The following is a 20,468-nucleotide window of genomic DNA, read 5'->3' on the forward strand; positions in this document are numbered from 1 at the left end:
TCTAGTGTTTTATTAAATAATTATTTTGATATATATCTTTTCTTAAAGCATTTTGACCCTTACATTTTATTTTGGGACAAAAAGGTCCGGATGGAAATCGTTAGTTAGCTCCTAAAGCTCCTAAATAGAGGCCTTTTTGCCCCAAATAAATATTGAGAGTCAAAATGTTCTAGAGAAAAAAGAATAAGGGTTAAAATGATTATTCAGTCAAACATTATCGGGCTTTTCACTTTAAAATAAAATATTGGGGGTTAAAATACTCAAAAAATATTAAAGACTAAAATAATCATTTTAATAAACGTTGAAGGACTAATTTTTGTATTATGTGTTAATACTTATAAAAACCCTAAAACAAAAAGTAAATCATAAATATTGGGGCTTTTCACTTATAATTTTTGAAGGACTAATATTTTAATAAAATATTGTGAGCTTTCCAAATAATTCCACTTTTGATTTTAGGGTTAGGGTTTTAGGAAGCTCTTTTGTATATAAAAACCCTAGATAAAAACCTTAATTCATGATTCCCTAAAATATTAACCTAAATCATAAATGTTAATACTTATAAAAAGTAAATCATTAACCTTAAAGCATAATCATGCAACCCTAAAACAAAAAGATAAATTTATAAAACCAGCGCCCTAAAATATTAACCTAAATTGTAGAATGTAAATCGTAACTAAAACAAAATATAAAATCATTAATATTTATAAAAAATATAAAATAGAATTACATAAAATAGAATACTTGAAAATGCAATACCATAAATTAAAATAAAATAAATTCTAATATAAGAAAATAAAATTAATAATAAATTATGGTCGACGGTTGAGAGATGATAAAAGAGATGAACATTTTCTCTATTATGGCCTAAGTTTCTACAATGCCCACATCTTTAAGGTTCTTTTGATGTCTATCGAATATCCATATTATAACGAGTTAGAGTGGATTTTAGATGATCTGATTCCCTTAGTAAAACAGATATTATATAATTGTAAGCCAATTCTGAATCTCATTTGGATCTTTTTCATTACCTATGAGGGGAACTCAAATTCATATACCTTGAATACTTGTGAAAATTTGTAAATGGGATCAACATAACTTTTATAGTCCAAATGAGAATGTGAGCAAGTTGCTATGACTTGGGAGCATGGATACTTTAGATCTTGAAAAAAACCACAATCACATGACCTTTCTTGAAGATTCACTCTAAAAGAGATAGATTCAATCCCTTTGAAGAGGTTGTAACATGTATGTCACATGAAATAACTCATCGGTATGAGAAAAAATTATTACCAGCATTCCATTTGATGCTATAACTTTTTTCTATAGACCTACTACTAATCTTGGGTGATAACATGGCCGTTTTGCATCCAAGTAAGAGTTTGTCCCCCCGAGTTTCCCAAAAGGCTTACCCAAACAAAAATGTCATTTTAACCAAAGTAGTTATATGTAAATGACGTGTCCCCTTTAAGGTTGAATTGATAGCCTCAACAAAGGTAGTTGTCATATGACCATATTATATCCCTCATCGTATGCATTTGTCTAAATTTCTTTGTTGATGGTTTTGATGTAATTGTAGCCTTTGTAATGTTTTCCTTACAACTATTGAAGCATAAAATCAAACCTTCGAGGTAAGAGTTCGTAACCTAAGACATATGTATTAGTTAGTGTCAAGTATAAATAAATACAATGAAAATGATTGAGAAATGAAATTGAAAAAAAAGTAACATATTCATGCGTATAAGTAATTGATGTTCATCATTCTTTTAAATTTCCCATGGTAGTTTGCAGTAATATGTCAGATACTAACGGTGTTGAACCTGTGAGGCTTTCCACATTATACCTAAAGAGTTTATTGATGCTTGATCCCAACTACGTTGTACGAAATGATGCATATCATCAATTTTTGTCCTGACAACATGTGAGCGCAATTTTCTAAGGAAAAAACTTCAAGACTATGTATCTTGCCCTTCAACAAGGGAAAATGCAATGGGAAAAATGTTGCAGTTATTATCTTGGATAATTGCCAATAATAAAACTTGTTTATATTTTCATTCAAGAATATACCATCACTTTAGACCATCGGTTTGCAATATTTGACCGCATTAATGCACTATGGGTAAGTCCAAAAAACACATTATAATTGGAATTTATCTCAAACCACTAGGTTATTCTCATATGCATGGCGAGTTTTGAACCCAACTATCTTAAGATTGAGTCTTTGTATTATGTTAAACCAACCGGGTATCTCGTTGTAAGAAGAATCCCACTCGCTGTGAAGTTTTATAATGACATTCTATTTTGCCTTCCATGCTTTTCTGTAGGAGACTGTGTACCCAAATTATTATTGTATTACAAAAATCAGTATTGCAATAGCTATATGAGAGCTTTCTTTGACCATGGACATGATGGTTTGGCAAATAATGTTAGAATCCAAGTTAAGATGATCATGGTTGATCCCTCTTACATAACATGTATGAGGAAAATTGCATCTTGTTAGTTCTCATATATTGTTCTTCCTCTTTGATACACGGACTATCCAGTTGTGTTCATTATCACATTGGACATAGTGATAAACATAGTTTTCGTTGGTGGATCGTTTGACTCTAGAGTGAATTGAATTATAATTATTGTAATTCTAAATTGTGATCATTACTTTGTATTTGGATAAGAACTCCATTTTGATATATAACTCACCATCATTAATTATTACGTTAAATCCATAATCTTCAACATTAAGCATATCTGGGAATTGTGACTCGTACATTGTGTCAAATTCCACTTCATACATATATGTTGGAGGTTCAGTTTGTAATGTATTTATGGGCACTTCATCCATGCCATCATCAGAGTCTATGTTAAATTATGGTGATTCTAGTTCAATGAATAATCAGTCCCAGTACCATCTGCACCTGACTCACAAAGTGGTTCTTCTAGTGGAGATGAATAATCCTCTGTCAACCCGATGTTAAGGTTTGACAAGTTGGCAGATGAATGCCTTCCTCTTGAACTTGAAGGCATTGTTTCATATGAGTTTTGAACAGACTGTTGTGTCGATGGCATCTCAATATTGAGGTTAAATAAGTTAGCAGATGAATGTCTTCCCCTTGAACTTGAAAGCATAATGTCATATGGGTTTTGAACAAGTTCATGGAATTTTTTGTGTTGCCATATGGATTATTCGTGGACCCACCTCGGTAGAGTTTATAAGCTGTTGTTGATGAATGTCTCCCTATTGAACTTGATATCATGCCACCACGAGGTGAATTTTCCATTAATAATGTGAAATCATTCTAGATTATTTGAGTTGGATTGTCTACTTGATGAGCCAACCCATAGTAAGAGCATAACGACATACCACAAACCCCACACACTTCTAAAAATTTGGCATACATCTCTGTAAGAGCTTCTGCATTTTCATTATGAGCATCAAACATCATAGTAACATCATCATCATTGGAAATATCAAACGTTGTATATGTTAATGGAAAAGTTTAGTAACAAATTTGTATTGAAGTGAAAATAGTCTTTTAGTACTTCCAACACAAACTTTTAAGAAATTTTTTGTGATTAACTCCTCAAGAGTGATGTTTCTCTTAAAGGGTATGAGGATATAATTCTCAAATTTGAAAACAACTCCCACTTCAAATTGGCAAATTTAATCATCAAAAAAACAACAGTAGAAATACAACCTATTTTCTCAGAGATGAGCAAGAGTTTAAGAGTTTCATAGTTGAGAGTTAGAGTATTAAAATGAATAAAAAAATTTGATGATGTTCCTATTCGGGGAACTATTCATATCAACACCTCCTATGTCTGATAGGATGAGACACTATGACATGACATAGATTCACTACAAAAGTTAAAAGCGCTTCTTGTAAAGCCTCCACTTTTTTTGACATAGATTCTATAAAAGGTGAAAGCGCTTCTTGTGAGAAAGACTTTCATTTTATCATATATTCTTTGCAATTTTCAGTTAATTATGTGTGCAAATAGTGTTCCCAGGGGAATTATTCATGTGAACCTCTTATGTTTGATGGGATGAGACACTATGACATGGTAGAGATTCCCTACAAAGGTGAAATCGCTTCTTTTTATAAGAATCCTTTTTTTGCCAGAGATTCTCTTCATTTTCAGTCAATTATATGTACAAATGATGTTCTTATTCAGGGAACTATTCATGTCAACACTTCTTGTGTCTGATAGGATGAGACACTATGACAATGACATATTTCTGTAAAAGGAGAAAACGTTTCTGTGAGAAGAGTTTTCTCTTTTTTCTCAGAGATTCTCTGCAAAAGGTGAAAAAACTTTGTGAGAGAGCTTTCCCCTTTTTTTCAGATATTTTCTACATTTTTCAGTCAATTATATGAATAAATGATGTTCCCCTTCAGGAAACTTTTCAACAAACAAAAACACATTATATATTAGTTATGACTTGTGGCATTCACTTCTTTTTTTTTTCTCCATCATTTTTATTATGATCTTCCTAAAAGAATCACATATTTCAATGGCATCTAATATTCCTTATATTATCTCTTAAATGTTATTTTAGCTGAGATTTTATGTTGCGTTGTTGGTAATTCTATTAAGGATTTTCTCAACCTTCATTTAACTTGCTGGGACTTTTGCTTGTCTACAAAATCAAGAATTATTTGCAAATGTTCGACATGAGTATGTCTTGAAACCTTTGGATTGATATGAATAGTTACTCTTACGAAAGGCTTATATTAAAAAAAATCCATATGCATTGTTTAGGGAAGGTATAATTGATTATTTTTCCAAGTATTATGCCAATGTTGAAGTTGGTTGTCATATTTTAAAGCAAGCCTCTACGATAGGTGTGATTGAAGAAACTAATGTGTTAGGTTTATTATTGCTTCAAATTAAAGGTAGGTTACAAACAAGGATACCGAGTGTTATATACTCTTTTCCAATGCATCTAATAATGAATCAAAAAGAGATTATGCATTATAGAACTGTAACGCCCCCTACTCTTGCGTTAGGAGTTCAGGCCAACCTGAGAGAAATAATTTAATAAACCCATTTAGCTTGTAAGAAACTCATGCCCATTCATGAAGTGTTTTGGGCTTGGGTTGAGCCCATTATGAATTAAAAAGAGGTGTCTTTGAATGTGATAGAAATAGGACGGACTAAAATTACAATTTGACCCATATTTCAAAATAAGGCTAAAATACTTAATGGGATGAAGCTACCTACGCATAAAATGTCTCTTTTTCTTTATCCTTCATTGTATTCTTTTATCTTCCTTCTTCTCCATTTTCTCCTTAGTGGAAGATAGAAAAGGAGACCTCTTTGTAGACTATTCTTCCTAGTTTGGGTTTGTGAAGCTAAGTCTTGAAATACCTAAAGCTTTAATTAAGCTTTCAACCTTTGTGTTTGCCATGGTGAGGCCATGGTGGGGTTTTAGGAGGGTTAAGTGTTTTTAGATCTTGTAGAAGGCTCTAAACTATTCCCAAGTTTAATGAATCTCGTTCTTACCTTCTTGAAGCTCTTAGTTGAGTTAATAACTCAATTCCATTTTTGTTCTAGTGAGGGAAGTGATCGAAGGCACCAAAAGCAAACAAGGGAATGAGGTGTTTGGTTGAGCATTTGGTCATTTCTTCAGCCTCTAGGTGAAAGGTAACACACTTATAATCTTTCTACTTATAGATTAACATATGTAGTTTTGATGCATGTTTGGGTGTATGAGTCATTTGTGTGCACTTGAGGGTTTACATGCATGAAAGAAAAGAGAGATGGCTTTTGGTAATTTCTTTTCCCTTTCCCCTTTATTTAATATCTTATTACAAATGAATTTTAAATTCATTTTCCTTAAAGGACCAAAATGCCCTCTTAATTCATCTATTGATACAATTTAGTTCAACACACTATTCCAAATCATTTTCTCATCTTTTACCATTTATTCAAATAAATCTTCAAATTTCAAATATTTTCAACATAATACCTAGCCTGATATTTGGGATATTACATTCATGGACTTGATGAATAGGATATTCCATCAATATCTAGACTAGTTCATAGTGGTGTTCATCGATGACATCTTGTATACTCACATTTAGAGGATGATCAAAACTGTCACCTCCGCATTGTACTACAGACCTTGAGAGAGCGTCAATTGTATGTCAAGTTCAGTAAGTGTGAGTTTTGGCTATTATAGGTATCGTTCTTGGGTCATGTAATGTTTGTTGATGGTATGCAATTTAATCCTTAGAATATCCGAGCCATTGTCAAGTAGGAGCAACTACGAAATGTGTCTGAGGTACGTAATTTTCTACGATTCGTTGGATACTACCATCATTTTGTTAAAGAGTTTCTATGTGCTACTTCGTTAACAAAACTTCTATAAAAAATAGTATTGTTTGTTCGGGATAACAAGCGCTAGTGGATTTTTAAGAGGCTAAAGATATTCTAACTCAAGCATTAGTGTTAACTCATCCAGAGTCGGGGCAAGGATTACACTATGTTTAACAATGGTTCGTTGAATAGTTTGGGTTGTGTATTAATGCAATAAGGTAAAATAGTTGTGTATACATCTCAACATCTTAAACCGCATGAACGTAACTAACAACTCATGTTTTGGAGCTTATTATTGTAGTTTTTGCCTTGAATATTTGGTGGCACTATCTCTTTGGAGAGAAGTAATTTTCACCGATCACAAGAGTTTGAAGTATTTGCTCACGCAAAAGGAGTTGAACTTGAGGCAACGACATTGGGTGAAGTTACTTAAGGATTATTATTGTGTGATTGACTATCATATGGGTAAGGTGAATATGGTGGCTGACGCTTTGAGCCAAAAGACAATATCCAACTTCGATCCTTGCTTGCGCACTTGAGCTTGACCGATGGTGGTTTGCTAGAAAAGTTACAAGTTGAACCCAAGTTGGTTAAGGAAGTAAGGGAACTTCAAAGGTCTAACCACCGCTTATTGACTAAGGTAAAACAACTCGTCGTGGCGAGGCATCGGAATTTGAGCTAAGGAATAACTATGTTATATTTTTATGGACATTTGTGTATTCTGTTGATCAATGAGTTGCGCAGGAAAATCCTTGATGAGGCGTACTGTAGTCTATTTTGGTCTATCCAGGAGGGAATATATGTATCAAGACTTCTTCTTTATATTGGTGGCCGACTATGAAGAAGAAGAAATATATGAGTTCGTGCCTAGGTGTTTGGTTGTCAGCAAGTCAAGGCGAAATATCAGGTTCCATCAGGATTGCTTTTACTTATTCAGATTTACAATAGAAATGAGATAGAGTGACCATGGATTTCGTGATTGGGTACCTATGACACGAAAGAAGAACGATGCAATCTAGATAGTGGTTAACCGGTTGACCAAGTCTACTCACTTCTACTAGTTCGCATAGACTTCACCTAGAAAGGTTGGTTAGATTGTATGTTCAGGATATAGTGATATTTATGGAGTACCAACATTGATCATCTCCGATAGAAAAACGTGTTTCTAAAAAGCTCTTCATGAGGCTTGGGTACCCAATTACATTTCAGTATTGTTTTTCATTCTTAGACTGAAGGTCAATCCGAGCGCGTGATTCAGATCTTGAAAGACATGCTTAGATGTTGTGTGATATACCTTGAAGGTAGCTAGGAAGATCACCTACTGTTAGTTGAGTTTGCATATAACAACAGCTATCAGTCGAGTATTCAGATGGCTCCCACGAAACCTTGTATAGAAGAAAGTGTAGGACACCCTTGTGTTGGATAGAGCTTAACAAGTGGGAAGATAGTTGAACCGATCTAATCAAAGAAGCTGAAGAGAAAGTTCGATTAATCCAAAGTTGACTCAAAGAAGTTTTTGACTATCAAAGTTCATACGCAAACTTGAAGCAAAATGACATAGAATTTGAAGTGGGTGAGAAGGTTTTCCTAAAGGTGTTCATTGGAAGAGAGTTCTTCAGTTTTGACACAAATGGAAGCTAACTCCACGCTTCATTAGACCCTATGAGATTCTTGAGAGAGTCAAAATCATAGCTTATTGACTACCTTTACCACCAGAAATGGAGCGCATTCATAATATGTTTTATGTGTCGATGTTTAGAATGTACCGTTCTGACACATTCTATGTAATTCCGCTAGAAAAAAATAAAGTGAGTCAAGATATGACCAATAAAGAAGAGCCAATAAGAATTTTAGATCAAAAAGGTCAAGTAATGAGAAACAAACGGATCCTCTAGTGAAGGTCTTGCGAAAAAACTATGGGGTAGAGGAAGCAACTTGGGATACTAAGGAGGAAATACAGCTTCAAAATCCACACCACTTCTACTCAAGTAAATTTCAAGGATGAAATTTATTCTTAGGAGGGGAGAGTTGTAACGCCCTGATTCCTAGGTTAAGAGTTCAGACCAACCCGAGAAATAATTTAATAAACTTATTAGGCTTATGAGAACTCATGCCCATTCAAGATGTGTTTTGGGCTTTCGTTGAGCCCGTTATGAATTAAAAGGGGTTTTGAGTGGGATGAAAAAGAAGGACTAAAATTACAATTTAACCCCTTATTTGAAAATAAAGTTGAAATATTTAATTGGGATGAATCCCCATGCAAAAAATGTCTCTTTTTTTCCTTCAGTGTATTCTTTCTATCTCCCTTTCTCTATTTTCTCCTTAGTGGAAGCTAGCAAAAGAAGCATATTTGTAGACTATTCTTCCTAGTCTGGGTTTGTGAAGGGTAGTCTTGAAATCTCTTCACTATCTTCAATTTAAGCTCTCAACCTTTAAGTTTGACCATAGTGGTCATGGTTGGTTTTAGAGCTTGTAGAAGGCTCTAAACCATTCCTAAGTTTTAGGAATTCATTTTTATCTTCCTGAAGCTCCTAGTTGAGTTAATAACTCAATTCCATTGTTGCTCTAGTAAGGGAAGTGAGTGAAGGCTCTAAAAGTAGAGGAAAAGATATAAGATGTTGGTTGAGCCTTTGGTCATTTCTTCAGCCTAGGTGAAATGTAACACACTTCTAACCTTTCTTACTACTTGTAGATCAACATGTGTAGTTTTATCCATATTTGGGTATATGAGTTATTGTGTGCACTATAGGGTTTAAATGCATGAAAAGGAATTATGGTTATTCATGTAAAGTAATGACCTTTCATGTTCCATAAGTATTTATATAATATTTAAACACAATTTGAGGCCTTGGTGGCACTTTCGGAATGAATTGGAGAACTTTTAGACAACTGAAAAGAGTGTTCTAGGTAGAGGGTATCAGTACTATAAGAACAATACCGATATGTTGTCGTGTAAAGGAAAAATTTAAAGAGTTTGTGAGGAGAGATACCCCATCAAGGTGTATCAATATTGCTCAAGTGATATCGATACTGGGGTCCATTATCGATACACGGGTCCTTGATCAGAAACATTGAAGCTAATTTGTTATCGGTACGCATGAGAGTCTTGATATCGAGGGTAGAGTATCGATACTCCTCATAAGGGTTGATACCAAGGTATTTTTTAGAACATCAAAAAATATTGGTATTGATACCCAAGTATGAGAGTATTAATACTCTTAGGAGAGTATCGATACTGAGGTAATTTCCAAAACATTGAATGCATTTTTATACCGATACTCAGGAAAGTATCGATACCACAAGAGGGGAGTACCTAAAGAGGAGTATCGGTACCATCGTGAATGTTTAGGCCATAAGCGTAGCTGAGGTTATGGGCGAAACTAAGGGGTTAGTACGGGGAACCTTTAAATAAAATCAGAAGTGGAACATCTTAATGAATTGCGTGATAAAATAAGATCTTAATGAGGTAAGATTCAATAAGATTTATGTCTTTGTATGATGCTCAGGAAACTACAAAGACAGCTGAGTCACCTGTATGACGATTTTATGGTAGAATGAGGATTATCCATATATATCCAATCTAGTACTTGGTCACTTAAAATTGTAGTTGGATGTTGTGCCAATGCTAAGTGAATCGGACGCGTCTTGAGTACTCTAGATGAGTAGACTAGTCGAGTAAGGTGTCGACTCTATGTAACCCGAACCTAACTCTACGTATAGAAAGACACCGATGCTATGTAACCCAATTCTTACCTAAGGTTCTTAGTAAGCAAAAAGGGGGAGTGAGTTCCGTAATGTTAAGTGACCCCAACTTTGTAACACCCATAACCCATATACGCGAACCAATACGAGTTACAGATGTCACATCAGAAATTCAAAAACATTTCTTTAAGGGAACTGAGTAAAATTTTGTTTCATTCAAACATCTCAAGTTTCAACTTGAACAATTATTATAAAATAATTATTTAGAGAAAAATCGTAATATAATATTGTTGGTTACCAATTTCAAGCAGTGATAGACATTTCTGTTTTATTTTCATAAAATAAATAAAACTGTCTAACACATTTGATTTAAAACCCAAATTAATTTTTGCTAATATCATAATATTTATTCATACTATTAATTATATTTTACTAACTATATTAAGAAATTTCAGACTTCTCTTGTCGTATATATTCCAGGTAAGACTTTTATAACACAGAAGGATGTCATCATTGTTACTTGTAAATATTTCCTTGGTGATTAATGCCAAGACCAGCTCCTCAATCATTTTATTCCCTTTTCCTATGTATGAAAATCATCACAAGCTAAGTATACACTTACTGAGGCAATCATATGAATATTTAAAGGAATGCAACACATAAATTTAAATGAATAACAATATTCAATGCAATATGATCACTTTACCTATATTCCAACCATGTTACCATATATTAACATGATATAACTAGATATCAAGTTTTCTTACCAATATACTTGCCATTCATTCCACAAGCTCGTAAGCTTATTTTCCCATGTACCATTTATTAACCAATAAACCATAGCCCAATTTAAACCCTGAGGACCCTAGGTACACGAGTCAAATATATGCACCGTAGTGCTAACCGAGTATGACAAATAAGGTCGTGCCCACTATATGCACTAGTTATACTTTGGTGCATTCCCAAATATGCAGCTTGCTGCTAGACTCTATGGCATGCCAACTATACCCTATCCCTCAATGATTTACTTGGACATATAATATATTTTATTCATTTCATGGCAATATTTATTAATATATTTTAACCTTGAGCAGTTCATACCCAAAATAACGTTCGTAATAAACATCATATATAAAAACAGTGATCGATGCATTTTAAATTTAACCTTTGACATATTTATAATATGTCAATTATATGATATATGGCATAAATATCATGCCAATATAAACAAGGTAGACTTATCGCAAGTTCTACCCAATGATGTATAAAACATCCATGTATAATGTTATGTATGCATTGCACTCACTTTACATTATATAAAAGTCAAAATATAAGCCTCACTAAAATTTAACTTGATCATTTGCTTCTAATTTGGTTAAAACCAAATTTTATCGTAATTTTCATATCCTGGCAATTTGCGCTACCTTCAAAGAAATATTATTTGTATTAATATACACACTCAAAAATTATTTCATTTATACCAACAGAAAATAGACTCAATTAAAAATCCATATAATGAACTCATTCTAATTCAATTTGTACAATTTATGGTGAATTTTAAAATTTGACTGACATAATATGTTTTGAACAGAACCTACTGCATTGTTTTCTGACCTATCATTGGTTAAAAATTCATATCTTTTTGTATACACCTTGAAATCAATTTCCAAACAAAACTATAATGGTGTACTAATCAAACAATATAAAAATAATCCTCTAATCATTTTTATAGAATTTATGGAAATTTTCTAAACTTACTGTCCAGAACATAAATTCTAAGCAGGTTCCACCAATTTACATTTTCAACTTGTTCACTAATTCTATTAGCTCATGAAATGCACATATATGCATGCATCATAATTCACAAAACATTTTAGGAGTCACTTCTTACCATTGTAACTCTGTCACTGGCTCATCGCAAGCCAATGTTAGTTCGATAACATAAGTACAAATTAAATTTGCACTCACCTCGTGTCTTTAGCTTGCAACCTTCTTTAGAATTTCCCATTCCATCCTTAAGCTTCTCCTTAGCTTTAATAATATTTGGTCTTGATTTCAAGCACTCAATCTAAATGGACATCATTACCAAACATATAAATTCAAACCAAATGTTAGAATCTTACTAACATAGGCATACTTTGGATTGGAAAATAAATTCCTAACTAATTTTCCAATGCTTATTTGATAAAATTTTCAGACCACAACATAAATGTTGACCTTAACACTTTCAAATGACCATTAAAATTCCATTTAATCCAAATTTCACATAACATTTTCACTTAAGCTCCTAACCTTTCCATATTTGTGATTTAAACCTCAACTTTTACAAGCTTTCCAAAATAATCCAACTTCACATCCTAGCTTCAATTTCAACACTCAAACATTAATTTTCAGCATAGTACATCAAATATTGAACAATTACACAACAATCCACAACTTTTCCAAAATTTTTGATTTGGTCCCCTAACTTTTCAAAAATTATAGAATGGTTCCCAAATTTTTATAAGGCTTTTAGAATACTTCCTACATCATTTCCATTCCATACATAATTTTTCCAAAAAAATTCTCATCCATTTAAGCCAAGGTCGAATACTTCAAAGTTCCACGACTAGGGTTTTCATGATTTTGCTCGGTTTTAATTTGATTCAAGCATGAAATAAACTTCAATTCAACCTTATACAATCTATACAATCAAAGCCCTAACTTAATTTCATCAAAACACTCTTTTCCCTAAAGCTAAGGTTTGGCTGAAAATTTATATGTTCATATGATCATGTACAAGTGATTTTAATCATCAATCATGCTTGGAAATGATTCTACAACCTCAATAACATCAAAATCCTTCATTAATTCTATAAAACCTAATGTGAACAAAACCCTAGAATTCAGGATCTTTGAACACAAACCAAATTAGCAAACAATAATGGTACCAAATGATAGCGTTTTTCGAATATAACTATTTTCTATTTCACTGTATGATCCAAAATCCAAGGAAATTGCTCAAAAATGAAAAAAAAATTATCTTACCTTTTTTATGGGGTGCACGAAATATTTGCTGAAAATGGCTAAGTTTTCATGAAATTTCTAGTGAATTTCATGTTAATTTAACCTTTATTTAAGCTTAAATGAATAAAATATTCATTTAATGAGAAATGTTCTTTTTTCCATTAATGAAACTTTATATTTACAATAATATCAAGCCAAACAACTATTATCATCTTACAAGGTCAAATATGGACAAAATATTTTGCCCTTTACAACTTTGCCTATGCCATTTTCCAAAAATTTCAATCTTGGCATTTTTCATCCAACAGTCCAAATTGAACATGGAAATAAATCTTCAAATCCAATGATCCATATTATTTTCCATCATTGTAAAATGTGGAAATAATATTTCTAAGCTTAATTTATCCTCCTTCAAATTTTCTCAAAATTTCTATTCGATCCGATTTACTAAATTTTTATCGGATTTTAACACTTTCTAGTTTTTAACACATTTTCCAGATCAAGAATATGATTTCAATAAAACCCCACTCTCAAGATTAAACTATCCATTTGTGTAATAAAAATTCTTTTTGGGAAAATTACTAATTAGGTCCATAACCTTTTCCTAATTTTCTACTTTGGTCACTAAACTTTCAAAATTTACATTTTGGTCACTAACCAAAATTTGGGGGTATTACAAAGTTACTCCATGTTGCATTCTCTTGTTGTTTTGTTATTGTATGTGAATGTTCTTAACCATACTTGTAGCATGATTATATGTTGAATGTATGTAGTAAAGTAGGGTTATTTGTGTGGCACTGAGCTTGTGAGCTCAGTGTATGGAATGTGTTTCTGTGTATAGGTTCTTAAGTGCCATCATAAGAGCTCATCGTCAGGTTTCAATATTTTCAGATTTGATCTTCCATCAGAGTACGTCTTGAGTTTTAGTGGGCATGTACTGTCACAAACCATTATTATTGTTGAGTCGTAAACTTTGTTTTGTACTTGTGTATTTTAGGAGACTGATGTTGGGAGCTCCCCCGTACTTATGAATATTGTTATTTCGTAAACGTATTTTATTATGTGTACTTTATATTATGTTTAAATGTTAATTTAGTCAATTGTTTTGAAAAAATGGTTAGCCACTTAGGTGGCTCTGTGTGATATTATAATCATTCGGACTTCAGATCGGATCGTTAGGGTGTAAAAAGAACCATAACTATGTCTACTATTGCCAAAATGATATCAGTTTCGTACATCGAAAAGATTAAACATATATATTGCTCATGTGATGACATGTTTAAAGGTTGTTTTTATTGTTTTTGGAATCGTAAAAGTAATATTGTAATAGATTTTGTTATTAGTATGACTAATTAAACTAAAGTAATATTATATAGATTTTGTTTATTGATTTTAGGATCGCATTATCTTAATGTTCCATACTTATCATATCACATATTACATTAAAGAGATAAAAACAACAAACCTTACACATTATATTAAACAAGTTCTTCATCTACAACCTAAGGAGATTAAAACAACAAACATTAAATAAAATCATAAACATACCACTCTTAACTGAAAGTTTTAATCCTCATAATCAGTAGACACGTCAAAAGTAATATTTAGTTTTTCAATTCTCCATGCTTTTTCTTGTTATCTATTACGTACAAATTAGAACCATGCTTCTAAGTCTCCATCATCTATCTTTGTTTCTCCTTTATCTACCTTTGTTTCTCCATAATGCATCTTAGATGGTTTAGTATTCGAACTTTAAGCACCATCATCAACCTCAACGAACTCTACAAACAACTACACATTAGATATAGAATGAGAGTAGTATGTCTCAATCATACCGGTATGGTCAACATCATCGTTTAGAGGAAACTCCATGCATGATAGTGGCAATTTAAAATGTAATAAAGATAATCTTCTATTTCTTTCGGGTTAAACATTTCTTTCTATCTTCATGATCAACTCATCTAGTTGAATGTTTTTTAAAGACATGCTTAAATATTTTGAATCATAAAAAACAGTTGCAACAAAAATAGTCATGTCAGTAAAAAAATTAAAGGTTTAAAAATGAAAGGCTCAAATTTTTTTAGATGTTTTATGCTTCAAGTGAGAGTAAAATAACTTTCACACAACACATATTTATAGTCCCTCAAGAAGTGCTTCTTGTATGATGAGCCTTCCTTAGTAAAACTATTTATGGTTTTAGGGTTATAGTTTTCCTAAACATAATATAAAAACAAACAACCTAAAAACATAATATAAATAACTTAATATAAATAACAATTATTAAAACTTAATATCAAAATAAAAAACTAGATAACATAAAATAAATATAAAAATTAGCATAAAAAACAATATTCAATTTAAAACATTACATTAAACATAAAAACCATAATATAAAATCTAACGATGTCTTTTTCTTGAATGCATTCCACAGAGTAGTGGTTGTCAATTTCGAGCAGTGTTTCTTCGTATATGTTTCTCTTCCTCGTCAATCTCATCATCTCTAATATTATCATCATCATCGTCATCAACTTCATTTTATGGGGTACGAACTGATACCGACGAATAACCTCTATAGAATAACGAATTTGGAGGTGTATGATCAACAATCCCACCGCTTAATGAGAACTGTGAAAATTATGAAAATATTAACATCAATGACTGCAATCTATACGATGATGATCGAGGTGTTATGGAGGAGCACCACCTGCCAGATACAAAGCATGAAAAGAAAATGTTAGATCTATAGGCATAGGCATATAATATCCTCTAGAGAGACTAGAAATAATATTGTTGGTTCGATGTATAACCCTGGGCTCAAAATGTAACCCTATGATGATGGCATGTGAGCCAGCGATGGTGGCACCTGAACAGATGGTGGTGTCATGTAAACTGGCAGGATTGGGATGTAACCTTTAGGGCTCATAATCGGTGTAGATGGTGGATGTAATGATGTTTTCGGTGGTGCTGCTAAAGATGAGCGGAAGTGCATTTTCTTCGTCCATGAGTCAGGGGACAATGATATTATGTCGGTGGATGTTTTCCTCAATGACGATGAATAACCTGACCTTGTCCTTCTTCAGAAAGTATGAATGGTTTTCCATTCCCATTGAATCATGAAATATAATCATGTGAAACTAGGAAACCAATTTCCAAAATATACTACCATGCAAGAAGGCATTGATACTGGTTCTCCTACATCGCTATCAGATCTATGTTTCACCTCCCAATTAACAACTTGTTTGCCTCGTCTATCAATTCTATGCATATTTTCAAGATTAAGGGTGCTTCAAGAATATATTGTGTGAAACAAGACTAACGAAGCACATGTTCAATCGAATGCCACTCTACAATACCATAACAAATAAGAGGCATAATCGTTGATATAGGGCATCCATTCGAACTAAAATATCAAAATTTAAATAAGATTCTAATTATATAAATATAATTAAATAAAAAATTAATACTTAAAAGTGTAAATCTGAACCTGTTTTTAGCTCAATTAGTAATTGGATATATTCTAATTCATTAGGGATATCACGATGACTTTTTATTGAATACCACTTATTTAATATAAAAATATTTTAATTTTGTATAATAAAAAATTATTTATATTAAATTTATTATTGAAATTACCTTAATAATAACGGGAAGACAAATGGTTCTTTCACAATTGGACATAAAAAAGTATGCGATACACACCCAGGATTGGAGAAAAAGGAAACAACCACCAATACCATTTTTAGTATAATTTGTTACTCGGTACATTTCTCTTAAGCGACATACCAAGACTGTGGAGCCCTAACTAAAAGTTCTTACTTCTTCAAAATCAATGAGGCAACGTAACCAAATACAATTCAATCAATTTCGAGAATTTTCAGGCATTAAGATCCCTTTTATGATTTGTAATATATACCCAAGAAAAAGCTTTTGCTTGATCCACAAACAATTTTCTTTTAACTCTCTGAAAGTGCTTTGCAACCACGATAATGTGATTCGGCCACCGTTGAACTTTTTTTGAGGAATCTCCAAGATACTCTATGCACAAAGCATATCAATCACCATCCGCCACACAATAAAGAACACTTCCATCTACGGGAAGTCCCAAATACATTGAAACATCCTTTAAGGTAATTGTGCACTCCCACATGGAAGATGGAATGTGTATGTCTCTGGTCTCCACCCTTCGATCAGTGCAGAAATGAGGGCGGGTTCAAGTTTACAACCTCCAAGAATTTTCGCTATGTAACCAAATCAAACATAAGATAAATAGCTCAAGATACAATTTAATTTGTTCATCTTATTGTTACAAATAAGAACTTCTACTATACAATCATTTTCCTAATTCATAAAAAATTAACAAATTAAAATTTGAAATAATATTTAATAAAAATATTTAAATATTTAAATAAAACATTTTTAAAAATAAATTAATATAATTAAATATTTTTGCCATATTGGAAAAATGAGATGAAATATGGTTTTCATCCGATCGCAGCAGTATGCTTTCTATTTTTAAAATTGCACAAAGTAAAAGAACATAATTAAAATAAATAAAATAAAATAAAAACATTAAACAATTATATTAAAAGAAAAGAGTATAAAAAATAATTTATACCTTCAATTTTTTCTCGACGATGTTTCGAATCAACTTGAAGATGTTATAGAGAGAAAGAATATATGTAGTAATTTTTTGGTGTGATTATGAAATGGGGTGGAGATTGGTTTATATAGAGGGTGAAGGAAGGGTTTTGGCAGGGAAGGGGTGGGAATGCATGGCTTGAGTGTTTGGCGGGAATGGTAGGCGCACTGCCTAAGACACGCCTCTCAGCTGGGGCATAGAACCCGCGAGGGCACGCTACGAAGGCACGTTGCATAGGATGCACCTCCCAGCTTGCGTGCCACCTTAACTTGAACTCGAGGAAAACTCATTTCCTAAAACGTGTCTTTCAACTACGTCGTAAGGCTCAGGTTGTGAAACACACTTCTTTTCCTCGATTTCCGACCGGATGCTACTTTGGTCAATATTGAGAAAAGGGTGCTACTATGGTAACTTTTTTTTGTGCTTTTTAGATTAAAAACCTCAAACACCACTATAGTTTACAGGTGTTTCTACATATATTAATGAAGACAAACAATTATCCCTGGTGCTGAAACACCTATAAGTAGAGATTAAATTGTAGTTGTATTTTTAAATATATTGTGTTCATCGTAATTGTGGATATAACAAATGTTATTTTAATCATTGTAAGTATTTTGGTCATTAAATAACGATAATGGACCGATATTGAAATTCGTAACTATAAGAAATAAAAGCAAAGAACAAAGAAAACATAAAAGTAGACCAAAGAAAAAGAAATAAAGAAAAGTAAAGAATAATATACAAAATGACCCTCCGTTAGACTCGCTGATGTTGTTGTGTCTTCTTTTATTACACCATGAAACACAGAAGTGGCCCATGGGATGTAAAAAAATAAATCAAACGATTAAAGGATGTCTCCGAAGAAGAAGAGAAAAACGAAAAGATGAATAGAAGACAACGTAAGAATGAAAGGTAATGCACAACCATTTAGAAAAGAGAAAAGAGAAAAGGGGAGTGTTTCGAGACTAGTGATAATTTCATAGGCCAAAAACAACTCCTCTGCTCCTCTTCTTATTTCTTGGTCTCCTCTCAGTGTACCATTGTCACACCCACAATCAACATCACTTTACCAAAATTCAGGCCAATTATCTATCCGGTCGTTCATCTCAAACTCTGCCACCCGATTCTCTCAACACTAAATAATTTGGTAAATTTTCAGCACAAAACCGTTGATTTTCTAATACTGCAACAAGAGAAACTCTCTTTTACATTTCTTTCAACAAATTGGGTATACCAAAATTGATACCCAAATCTTCAAATCCTCACAAAACTGAAAAAAATATTAAAGAAAAAAACTGATTAGTCCCTTAAGTTACATGAACCAAACGTGGATGAAATTAACAATTAGCAGTGGAACCCTAAAACAGAACCATCACTCACTGCAATGGTGATTCTGCACTCAGATTTAGCATCCACATGATGGGTAAAGAAATTCAGGACCCGAGTCCGACCCGCCATCTCCATCGTGGGTCCAAGTCGGTACCCATTATTACTCCCGCCAAGCTAACCAATGGGGTCCGTCGTAGTAATAGGCATCGTAGCGGCGACCGACGCCTCATTCGCCGCAAAAAAGGGAAAAGACTGAACGGCGAAAGTAGCGGCCATGTACTGGGTCCGACCCGCCTCGATCTTCCCCACGGGTATGAACATGAATCCGACTTGAGAAACCGAGTAAAGTAGCTGGATGGAGCTGTCGTAGTGAGAGAAAGCGGCTCGGTTAGGGTTTTTAACGGAGACGAATTGGGAAAAGTGAAGCTAACGGAGTTGTTAGCTACGGAGAAGGTCGGGAGCTGGACGGAGTTGACGGAGATCTTGGGATCTTTGGGTTTGAAAACCGTGAAGAAAACAATGAGAACTATTATTACAAGGAACATCAAGAAAATTGTTGCTACAATACACGAAGCTAGATTAGTACGGCCAGATGGGGCTTTTGGGGCTTCACCATTTCCTTCTATAATGTAGTTTCTACCAAACTGCTTTGATACATGGACAGGAAAGAGGAGGATTCTGTTTGGACGTGAGGAAAGTGTATTTAAGGGAAAGTGATGCAAGTGATGTAAACAGTAAAGGTGAAGACTTCCTGGGTTTTAATTATTGTTTGTTGGTTGGTTTTTTTATTTTGACAATATTGGATCTGATATTTCTCTTATGGGGATGTTTTTTCTTGCCCATTTTCAGATTTGGCTTCTTAACTGTAACCAAAATTCACTTCTTGTTGCATTTACTTCACAAAAATTGGAAACAATTTTTTTTTCATTTCCGGCAAGTCTTTGGTTTAGCTCCTCTTTATGCTTTTGAAATTTTCTTTTGAAGTTTTATATAACGTTAGATAAATATTTTTTAAAGAAATAGTAAATTTAAAATTATTTTAAGGGTAAAGTATAGAAATGGTCACTGAGCTTTTCTAAAGTTTTCATTTAGGTCCCTAAACTTTTAAAACTTGCAATACAGTCCCCCAACATTTAGTCCGTTTGCAATATGGTCCCCAACAATTACGTCAGGGACCATATTGCAAACGGACTAAATGTTGATGGACCATATCGCAAACAGACTAAATGTTGGGAGATTATATTGTAAGTTTTAAAAGTTGGAGGACCTAAATGAAAGCTTTAGAAAAGTTCAGTGACCATTTATATACTTTACCCTTAACTTATTTATTAAAATATACTAAATATAAATAACAAATTTATTATATAGTAATGTATCAAATCAATTTACACCATAAAAATTTTATCTCATATTCAACGTGACGTCATGATCGACAAATATTATAAATTGAATGAAAAAATCTTATATATTTTTT

General features: G+C 32.9%; 1 pseudogene; it reads right to left on the minus strand.

Moving 5' to 3' along the window:
* Nucleotides 1-18,905: 18,905 nt before the first annotated feature.
* On the minus strand, nucleotides 18,906-19,837 carry LOC120120889 (annotated as a pseudogene).
* Between the last annotated feature and the right edge of the window lie 631 nt (nucleotides 19,838-20,468).

The sequence above is a fragment of the Hibiscus syriacus genome, unplaced genomic scaffold (assembly GCF_006381635.1).
Source record: "Hibiscus syriacus cultivar Baekdansim isolate YM2019G1 unplaced genomic scaffold, ASM638163v2 tig00110348_pilon, whole genome shotgun sequence".
Classification (NCBI taxonomy): domain Eukaryota; kingdom Viridiplantae; phylum Streptophyta; class Magnoliopsida; order Malvales; family Malvaceae; genus Hibiscus; species Hibiscus syriacus.